Source organism: Natator depressus, chromosome 8, assembly GCF_965152275.1.
Source record: "Natator depressus isolate rNatDep1 chromosome 8, rNatDep2.hap1, whole genome shotgun sequence".
Lineage (NCBI taxonomy): Eukaryota > Metazoa > Chordata > Testudines > Cheloniidae > Natator > Natator depressus.
Window position 1 is genome coordinate 106,420,790 of NC_134241.1, and position 8,341 is coordinate 106,429,130.

An 8,341-nucleotide genomic window follows, 5' to 3' on the forward strand; every position below is an offset into this window, starting at 1 on the left:
CACCGCTGCCCCTCGCCCCCCTTCCTGCAGGAAGGCCCTGGGCGTGGGGCTGTGCCAGTCACTGGGCTCCAGGCATGGGGTGCGTGGTGTGGGGCGAGAGTGCCCTCTGGTGGCTCAAGTGGTGCATCCCACAGCGCATGCCCCGATGATTCCCTGCCGCTGAGCCTTCCGGGCTCTGGCTGGGACCTGCCGGCCCCTGTTGTCACAGCTGGGGGCTGGCAGGCCTACCCCCTGTTACCTGCGCACATGAGGGCACCCCACTTTTTCCCAGTCCATAGGGCTCCAGGCGAAAAGCACCTACCCTTACCCAATCTGTAGGGCTCAGGGCCACCCATACCCAATACATAGGGCTCCGGGTGTATACTACTTCTGCAGGTTTGCAGGACCTTTCACCAGTGAAAGAGCCTTACACAGTAATATCCGACATAACCCCTATTTATTAACAATCACCAAAAACAGACAGGTTTCAGAGTAGCAGCCGTGTTAGTCTGTATCCGCAAAAAGAAAAGGAGGACTTCTGGCACCTTAGAGACTAACAAATTTATTTGAGCATAAGCTTTCGTGAGCTACAGCTCACTTCAGACTGCACACGCTGCACATACAGCGCTCACCACTCCCAATAAGACAGATGAACTTTTCTTGATGGCCAGTCAGGATCAGTCCACCTGGGGACTCCAGTTTCTGCACGGTGTCACTGGCAGAGTGTTGAGGTCTGACAGCTCTGATCTTTGGGGCTGTGTCCTGGAGCTGGTTCCCAAAGAACTTCCTTTTGGACCCCAGTTTATATAGGAAAATTGGAGTCCTTTTTAGCTATACCTTAACCAATCATTATACTAAAATTTTACGAACCAATCCTAACATTGTAACAAAATTCTCTAACCAATCCTACCCCATCACTTTAATTAATTTACATCTCGCAAAATTTATTAAGTAACAGATAGAAACAATTAAAGAACCAGACAGAGACCATACAGATAAACAATAGAGAAGTGGCGACCATAATGACAGAACAATAAAGAAAGGAGGATTTCACAAGCACAACTGTTGAGAAGTGATTTCTTGACAGACAGGATGGTATCAAACTAAGTTTTCTTTAACCATCTTAAGATCTGTTTCTTTATCTGGTGATAGTGGGGCCATTAGGACGGGGTCTCCTTCTTACCAGCCGGATCTGACATTGTTTTAATGTAATTTAGATGGAACGTGAGGATGTGACTTCCTGCTTCTCAGCTAATGGCTGCTGCGTGGCTGCTCTTTTAATCTGGCTGCAGACGAAGTCCTTATCCTTACACCGCGGTGTGCACCTCACTGGGGGAAAGCTGGGGAAGGGTGTAAGATGGTGCCACCCCCTATCGGTGCCTGGCAAAGGGCACAAGCGACGAGTCAGCCAGACGAGTTAGTCTAACCCGTGAGGCCATCAGGCCACTGCACCACTCCAGGGATTTCGGCCTTTGCCCAGGAGCCCTCCCGAACGTCACGGCCTCAGAGCAGTCCAGACCTCAGCACAGCAGCAGGGCCACCTGACCCGTCCTGCCGCGCCAGCAAACACGGGGGCTCCGGCTCCCCTGCCCTGGTGTGTCCCTTTCTGCCCCCCCGCCCTGTTCCTACTGTCCTGTCTCTGTCGCTCTCCACTTTCCCTTTGCACCTGAGGGCAGCTGTACCACACGGCCGCAGCGCAATGAGCCGGGCCAGCCCTTCCAGCTGTGCCCCGCCTGAGAGCATGCAGGAGAGGGATGCGATCAGCCAGACGCTGCCCCAGACCCCAACCCGTGACATGAACTGGCACCTGGGGCAACTGTTGTCGCGACGAGCCAGCCAACCCAGAGCATCCATCTGTGCCTGACCTGCTGCCTGCAATCCTGAGAACAACACAAGCCGCATTTCCCTCCTTTATGCGGGTCTCTTCTGTCAAAAGCAGTGCAAGTGTCCATCCTCCGCAGCTCAGAGCCGAGCAACCAGACTAACACTTCCAGCCCACCAAGAAAGGTGGCCCACAAAACCAGACTGACTGGGCTCCTCCCAGGGGTTTGGTTCCGTTGTTTTATAATCATTCCGTTTCCATTACGTGCCCTGTCACTTGGGTTAGCTCCTTCCCCTTGCATGCCCTACCTGTAAATCTCCAAACTCGAGGGTGCTTTTCTTCGGGTCTCTGCCTTGGGCCAGGCGGAGGTCTCTGGACACCAAACCCCGACTCTTGTGTAGCATTGGACCATGTCAGGGTCCCATTAATCCCTTTGACGCTGGGCCCCTTCGTTCCATCTGACTTAGAGCAGCAGCACCTGGGACGCAGAGCCGCCCCCTTGGGACGCTCAGCCCGTCTCAGGCACCCCGCTCTCACCGGTCGGGCAGTAGTGGGCCCCGTGCAGCATGGTGCCGGCAATCCAGCCTCACCATCATCCAGGACTAAATTTGCCAGACACTTTTAGCCTCTTTCCAAGGGTGACCATATTCCCTCTGCCGAATACGGGGGCTGCGCTGACGGACCAGCAGGGGGAGCGGCCAGCCCCACGCACTGCATCTTTGCCCTGTCACCAGCCTTGCACACCCACCCTCATCAGCGGCCACTGGACCCCCCACTCACCACTGGTGGGCAGGCAGCTGGTGAGCAGCGATCTGGCCAGCAGCAGGACCCGCCAGTACTGATGGGAGGGAGACAGAAAATACGGGACAATTTGCCCATTTTTAAGAAAAAGTCGGGACACCTTCAGGAGGGCTTAAATACAGGACTGTCCCTTTAAAAACAGGACGTCTGTCATCCTACTCTTTCCCAGGCACCCAGAACAAAGCAGGGCAACGGTGTTGGATCATATTAAAGAAGTTCTGTATTAAAATCACAAATGAGTTTGATTCCCCATAGTTTAAATTCCAGGGTATTACTAATTAAGAGGTCTCTTGGGTTTTGGTACTGTTTCTCTCCCTCTATGTGTGAAACTTGCAAGCTGCTAATTGTGTTAGTACATTCTAAGACAGAATCTGTTCTCAAAGCAATTCACAGAGACTCAAAGCAATACTCTAACAACAGAAACAGCACCCAGAGACTCCCCGCCCTTTTGTTGTATTAACAATTGTGATTAAAATAGAGATAGAGGATGTATGTGGACGGATGCTTGGTGTGGATAACAACTGAATGATCAGGGAGGTGCCAGCCTAAGAATCCAGTGTCCATCGGCTGAAGAAGGCGTCAAGTGGAAATAACCAGAGGACCCCCGGAGGGCAGACTGGAATCCACCCAACAGCCTCAAGAATGGGAGAACCAAAGAACAAGATAACTTCTTGGAGCCGTCAGGAATGTGCTATCTGCTGATTGATTCAGCAACAGCATGATGAAGCAATTCCCATAGACTGGCATAGGAAGAAATTCCTATAAAAATAGACTCTTAAAAGGTGAGAACTTTGGGGTCTGATTCTGCAAACCAACTTCCAGGAGCATCAGATGAGCATCTGACAAGGCCCTGCTCCCTCCTCATGTCCAGGCCACCTGGCCAGTGGCTTGGCATGAGCAACTCTAAGGCTGGTAACTATGATGACAACCTTGCAGAACCTCTGTGTGTGTGTGTGTGTGTGTGTGTGAATAAATATGAGATTGAATGGAATGTTATAGCTATAACTAACTGCTTACTATGATAACAACCTTGCAGAACCTGTGTGTGTGTGTGTTTGTATGAATGAATGAGTGAATAAAGATGAGATTGAATGGAATGTTACAGCTGTAACTAACTGCTTACTATGATTCTTTCTGTATTCACAATAAATGTGGTATTTTGCCTTTTTCCCTTTAATAAGATCCTGCTGGTTTTTAATTTATTGGTACAACAACGGGGCAGCAGCCCACCTGTGGGTCGCATCATTCACAGAGTGGGGCGGGAGGAAGGCCAGGCCTTGTCCCTTCTCCCAAGCAGCACCCCACCCAGGCTTGGGGCAACCTGCCAGAGCTCACCAAGAAGTTCCCTCCTCAGCCACGGCTAGGTCCCTCTGGCCCCCTGCTGCCCCCAGCAAGGCTGAGTGACAGAAACGCTCCTGCACTTGTTCCCCTTCGCCTCCTCCCCAGCCCAGCGGGGTGCTGCCGTGACCCAGCCCTAAACACCAGTGGCAATGGGTTGCAGCTGAGCGGGGCCTGCCATGTCCATCCTGAGCAACACAAACGGCCCCTTTCAGGAGCAGCCCCAAAGCTGGCACCCCTCCGGCCCCTGAGCAGGGTGCTCTCCCGCTACCTGCCAGCAGGTATCTGATGCGCTCAGTGAGTACTGATTACACTGATTTCCAGTTAGTCACTGATTACAGTTCCTGAGAGCTGGCCAAGCTGCTAGGCCCAGAATGAGGCACAAGAGATTGAAGTCCAATAGTGGGTTGGGGACCCCGGCGTGCACGGCTGAGGGCGAAGCTGTCATTAGTTTTATTACCATGAGACGTAAAAACACAAATGTTCCAACCCACAAGACAATAGAGCTGCAGAGCCAGGACTGAAGCAGACTGATGGAGCACGTTAGGCATGTCAGTATTGAGTGAGAGTCCTAGGCTTCTGCAAAAACTTGTGCAAAAAAATCCAGTGTGGACTGAAGGCCATTTTCAGTGTGCACAAGGATGGCACAAACATCAAAAATATGGAAGGCCTCATGCATTTGCGTGTCGTCCTTTTGCAGGGGCCGTGCTAATCTTCTCTGCAGGGTTCCAATTTTAGTATCTGTGCTGCCACCACAAATCACCATCGAGGGTCAGACTTCGGAGACAGCCGAGCACTTCTGCTACCTCGGTAGCCAACTCTCTCAAAACACCGACAGTGAGATCCAGCACAGGACCCAGTGTGCAAGAGCTTCCTTTGGGAAATTGCTCCGAAGCATTTTCACGGCCCGTGACAGGACACCAAGACCCAGGTCTATAAGACAACTGTTATTCCTACACTCCTCTATGGATGTGAAAGAACTCAAATGAGAAATTGCGGAACTATTAACTATGGTTTGTAACCTATGCTTTAAATCAGCTTCTGGTACCCAATGACTGGAAGATAGCGAATGTAACGCCAATATTAAAGAAGGGCTCTGGAGGTGATCCTGGCAATTACAGACCGGTAAGTCTACCGTCAGTACCGGGCAAATCAGTTGAAACAATAGTAAAGAATAAAATTGTCAGACACATAGAAGAACCTAAATTGTTGGGCAAAAGTCAACATGGTTTCTGTAAAGGGAGATCATGTCTTACTAATCTATTAGAGTTCTTTGAGGGGGTCAACAGCCATGTGGACAAGGGGGATCCAGTGGACATACTGTACTTAGATTTCCAGAAAGCCTTTCACAAGGTCCCTCACCAAAGGCTCTTACGTAAATTAAGTTGTCATGGGATAAGAGGGAAGATCCTTTCATAGATTCAGAACTGGTTAAAAGACAGGGAACAAAGGGTAGGAATAAATGGTAAATTTTCAGAATGGAGAGGGGTAACTAGTGGTGTTCCCCAAGGGTCAGTCCTAGGACCAATCCTATTCAACTTATTCATAAATGATCTGGAGAAAAGGGGTAAATAGTGAGGTGGCAAAGTTTGCAGACGACACTAAACTGCTCAAGATAGTTAAGACCAAAGCAGACTGTGAAGAAATTCAAAAAGATCTCACAAAACTAAGTGATTGGGCAACAAAATGGCAAATGAAATTTAATGTGGATAAATGTAAAGTAATGCACATTGGAAAAAATTACCCCAACTATACATACAATATGATGGGGCTAATTTAGCTACAACTGATCAGGAGAAAGATCTTGGAGTCATTGTGGATAGTTCTCTAAAGATGTCCACGCAGTGTGCAGTGGCAGTCAAAAAAGCAAACGGGATGTTAGGAATCATTAAAAAAGGGATAGAGAATAAGACGGAGAATATCTTATTGCCCTTATATAAATCCTTATATAAATCCATCTTGAATACTGCGTACAGATGTGGTCTCCTTATCTCAAAAAAGATACACTGGCATTAGAAAAGGTTCAGAAAAGGGCAACTAAAATGATTAGGGGTTTGGAACGGGTCCCATATGAGGAGAGATTAAAGAGGCTAGGACTTTTCAGCTTGGAAAAGAGGAGACTAAGGGGGGATAGGTAGAGGTGTATAAAATCATGAGTGGTGTGGAGAAAGTGAATAAGGAAAAGTTATTTACTGGTTCCCATAATATAAGAACTAGGGGCCACCAAATGAAATTAATGGGCAGCAGGTTTAAAACAAACAAAAGGAAGTTGTTCTTCACTCAGCGCACAGTCCACCTGTGGAACTCCTTGCCTGAGGGGGCTGTGAAGGCTAGGACTATAACAGGGTTTAAAAGAGAACTGGATAAATCCATGGAGGTTAAGTCCATTAATGGCTATTAGCCAGGATGGGTAAGGAATGGTGTCCCTAGCCTCTGTCTGTCAGAGGGTGGAGATGGATGGCAGGAGAGAGATCACTTGATGATTCCCTGTTCTGTTCACTCCCTCTGGGGCACCTGGCATTGGGCACTGTCGGCAGACAGGACACTGGGCTGGATGGACCTTTGGTCTGACCCAGTTTGGCCGTTCCTATGTTCTTGTGTTCTAACCTGGGTGACCTATCGACAGCACTTCAAGAATCTGGAGAGGTGTCACCAACAATGTCTTAGGAAGATCCTTCACGTCAAGTGGTCGGCCGTGGGCTCTGTTCCGCTGGCCCTCATGATCCGCATCCCCTGCGTCTGAGGGAGGCTGGCAGGCCTGGGTCCGGCCTGCCCTGGGCCAGGAGCAGGCGCCGTGCAGAGACTGAGAGGCCTGGCTTGGCCCAGCCCTGCCCCCCCATGGCTGACGTGACGCTGGACACAGCCAGAGATGGGCTAACGTGGTGTAACCCTTCGGCCCAGCGTAGTCAGCAGCAACAAGGGCCGGTTCCGTGTCCTGGGGTTCCCCTTCACAACACAAAACAGAGCCAGCTCGAGCCCCCACCCCGTAGTTAAGATAATGTAACACAGCCCCAGGCACCCCAAGAGGTCATACGTCCCCTCTCGCACGCTCCCGATCTGTGCACAACAAAAGGGTCCTTTTATTCACAGGGAGCCAGAGCCCAGCCTGATGGGGAGCCTGTGAGCCTCAAAGCTGACTGGTTCTCCACAGTAGGGGCTGAGCTGACACAGGTGCTGCTCATCGCTCTACCACAGCCACTTGCCCCCCAGCTCTTTCCATCCCCAGAGGACCCCCAGCCCCCCTTCCTGCAGCCATGGCCTCTCAGGATCTGCTGTTTCCAGCCCTGACTTTGGCTGAGCCTGTCTGTTCCAGCACCCAGGCAGGGGGTGCGTCCCGCAGCCATGCCGGTGTGGGTACAGGGCACAGCTGAGGGCCAGCGCGAGAATGCCTTGCTGCTGTGAGCCGTGCTGGCTCCTCCGAGGCGTGGAGTCAGGCACGGGCCTGGGATCCAGACGTCTGGCCGCGTGTGGCTGGAATGTGCCAGGCCTGTTGACTACAGTCGTTCGTCTGGGGCATCTGCCTGGCAGCATGGCAGCTCTAATTAGCCAAAGTGCTCTGTTCCTTGCAAGCCCAGTTCTGCACATGAACTGCAAAGCCCTAAACCTGCTTTGCAATCATCATCCCTGCCCGGCCCTCCCAGCTCTGTGCTTCCTGCCAGTGCAGAGCAGCCGTGGCCTAGGGCCCCTTGGGATGCAGCTGCCTCATCAGAGCTGCTCAATGGGGGCCCAGCTGTGGGCTCAGTCGGCGGGCAACTGGGGCGGGTCTCGGGCCCCTGGGCGTGAGCTGAATGCTCCAGCGAGGTGCTCACGGGGCTCAGGCCAAGGACAGGGGTGAGGTGGGCACAGCCTGGGGAGGAGAGCTGTGATCAGAGACAGCTCCTCAGTCGGCAGCTGGACGAGGTCAATGGCTGGAAGGTGAACAAGACAATTCAGATTGGGACTGTCACAAATTACACCGGGATTAACAATTGGACCAACTCTCCCAGGGACACAGTGCCTCTCCAGCATGCAGGGCCAGATTCCCGAAGGGCGCCGGTGCACGGCTCCCGCTGTAGGCGTGCTCAGAGCTCCCCTGGGCCGAGGCCCCGTAGGCTCCCTTACACTAGGTGGGGCGAGGAGGGGGACCATGGCTGCCCCCATCACTCCCTGGGAGATGCCCCTCGGCCTGAGGGGAGACGGGCTTTGACCAGGGCTCCGCTACCTCTCGGCTAGTGTCCTCGCCCGGGGCTATGGGGCTCCCTCAGGCTCTCTGTTGACGCTGCTCCCTGGCACTGACGCAGGGGGCGTCTCTCAGGGCCAGGGCCGGGGCCAGGAAGGCCCAGGGGTGCCACAGAGGATCCCAGGCCAGGACATGGCCAGGCTGGCAGCCATGTTCCTCCCCCCTCTAGCATCTTTCAGTCT

At 52.3% G+C, this 8,341-nt stretch overlaps 1 non-coding gene across 1 annotated transcript; it reads right to left on the minus strand.

Annotated features, from left to right (window-relative positions):
- Positions 1-4,595: 4,595 nt before the first annotated feature.
- Positions 4,596-4,703, minus strand: LOC141993068 (U6 spliceosomal RNA). The gene has a single exon (XR_012640761.1). It is a non-coding gene; the product is annotated as a U6 spliceosomal RNA (small nuclear RNA).
- Positions 4,704-8,341: the final 3,638 nt, after the last annotated feature.